This window comes from Trichechus manatus, unplaced genomic scaffold, assembly GCF_000243295.1.
Source record: "Trichechus manatus latirostris isolate Lorelei unplaced genomic scaffold, TriManLat1.0 scaffold00070, whole genome shotgun sequence".
Taxonomy (NCBI): Eukaryota; Metazoa; Chordata; class Mammalia; order Sirenia; family Trichechidae; genus Trichechus; species Trichechus manatus.
In genome coordinates this window covers 3096698-3099580 of record NW_004444006.1, presented here as the reverse complement: position 1 = coordinate 3099580, position 2883 = coordinate 3096698, and positions in this window count along the sequence as shown.

Sequence of the window (2883 nt, the reverse complement as noted above, 5' to 3'; positions counted from 1 at the left end):
CAAAAATGACTCAGCACAGAAAATTAAATGGAACAAAGAAACTGTCAACAACACACAAAAAGACATCAAAATGACAGCACCAAACTCATGCCTATCAATAATTACACTGAATGTAAATGGACTAAATGCACAAATAAGGAGAATGGATTAAAAAAAAAACATGATCCATCTATATGCTGCCTACAAGAGACACACCCTAGATTTAAAGGCACAAAGAAACTAAAACTCAAAGGATGGAAAAAATATATATCAAGCAAATAACACTCAAAAAAGAGCAGGAGTGGCAATGTTAAAAATCTCTAACAAAATAGACTTTAAAGTAAAAGCCACCACAAAGGATAAGGAAGGACACTATGTAATGATTAAAGGGTCAATACACCAGGAGGACATAACCATAATAAATATTTACGCACCCGACAGGGCTCCAAAATACATAAAACGAACTCTTAACAGCATTGAAGAGAGAGATAGACAGCTCCACAATAATAGTAGGAGACTTGAACACACCACTTCCGGTGAAGGACAGAACATCCAGAAAGAAGACCAACAAAGACACGGAAGATCTAAATGCCACAATCAACCAACTTAATCTCATGGACATATACTGAACACTCCACCCATCAGCAGCCAAGTATACTTTTTTTTTCCAAAGCACATGGAGCATTCTTCAGAATAGACCACATATTAGACCATAAAGCAAGCCTTAATAGAATCCAAAGCATTAAAATATTACAAAGCATCTTTTCTGACCATAAACCATAAAAGTAGAAATCAATAACAGAAAAAGCAAGGAAAAAAATAAAACACATGGAAACTGAACAACACCTTGCTCATAAACTACTGGGTTATAGAAGAAATTAAGGACAGAAAAAAATTCATAGAATCAAATGAGAATGAAAACACGTCCTACCAGAACCTTTGGGACACAGTAAAAGCAGTGCTTAGTGGTCAATTTATAGCAATCATTGTACACATCCAAAAAGAAGAAAGGGCCAAAATTAAAACATTAACCCTACAACTGGAACAAATAGAAAGAGAGCAGCAAAAGAAGCTCTCAGGTGCCAAAAGAAAGGAAATAATAAGAATTAGAGCAGAATTAAATGAAATAGAGAATAGAAAAACAGTTGAAAGACTTAACAAGACCAAAAGCTGTTCTTTGAAAAGATCAACAAGATCGATAAACTGTTGGCCAAACTGACAAAAGAAAAACAGGAGAAGAAGCAAATAACCTGAATAAGAAATGAGATGGGTGACATCACAACAGACCCAACTGAAATTAAAAGTATCATAACAGAATACTGTGGAAAATTGTACTCTAACAAATTTGAAAACCTAGAGGAAATGGACAAAACGCACTACCTACCTAAACTAACACAAACAGAGATAGAACAGCTAAATAAACCTATAGCAAAAGAAGAGATTGAAAAGGTAACTAAGAAAGTCTCAACAAAATAAAGCCCTGGCCCTGATGGTTTCCCTGGAGAATTCTACCAAACTTTCAGAGAAGAGTTAACACCACTTCTACTAAAGGTATTTCAGAGTATAGAAAAAGATGACATACTCCCAAACTCATCCTATGAATCCAGCATAACCCTGATACCAAAACCAGATAAAGACACCACAAAAAAACAAAATTACAGACCAATATCCCTCATGAACATTGATGCAAAAATCCTCAACAAAATTCTATCCAATAGAATTCAACAACATATTAAAAAAATAATTCACCTTGACCAAGTGGGATTCATACCAGGTATGCAGGGATGGTTCAACATTAGAAATATAATCAGTGTAATCCATCACATAAATAAAACAAAAGACAGGAACCACCTGATCTTATCAATCAATACAGAAAAGGCATTTTACAAAGTCCAACACCCGTTCATGATAAAAACTCTCAGCAAAATAGGAATACAAAGTAAATTCCTCAACATCATAAAGGATATTTATACAAAGCCAACAGCCAACATCATCCTAAATGGAGGCAGTCTGGAAGCATTGCCCTTGAGAACAGGAACCAGACGAGGATGACTTACTTTATCACCACTCTTATTCAACATTGTGGTGGAGGTCCTAGCCAGAGCAGTTAGGCTAGAAAAAGAAAGAAAGGTCATCCAGATTGGTAAGGAAGAAGTGAAAGTATCTTTATTTGCAGATGATATAATCTTATACACAGAAAACCCCAAAGAATCCACAAGAAAACTACTGGAACTAATAGAAGATTTCAGCAAAGTATCAGGATACAAGATAAACATACAAAAATCAGTTGGATTCCTGTACACCAACAAAGAAAACTTCAGAGAGGAAATCACCAAATCAATACCATTTACAGTAACCCCCAAGAAGATAAAATACTTAGGAATAAATCTAACTGGAGACATAAAAGACCTATACAAAGAAAAGTACAAGACACTACTGCAAGAAACCAAAAGAGACCCACATAAGTGGAAACACATACCTTGCTCATGGATAGGAGGACTTGATATTGTGAAAAAGTCAGTTCTACCCAAAGCAATCTACAGGTGACAGTGCAATCCCGATCCAAATTCCAACAGCATTTTTTGAGGAGATGGAGAAAAAAATCACCATCTTCATATGGAAAAGGAAGTAACTTGGGATAAGTAAAGCATTACTGAAGAAAAAGAACAAAGTGGAAGGCCTCAGACTACCTGATTTTAGAACCTGTTATACCACCACAGTAGTCAAAACAGCCTGGTACTGGTACAATAACAGATACATAGATCAATGGAACAGAATTGAGAATCCAGACATAAATTCATCCACCTACGAGCACCTGATATTTGACAAAGGCCCAAAGTCTGTTAATTGGGGAAAAGGCAAGTCTCTTTAACAAATGGTGCTGGCATAACTGGATATCCATCT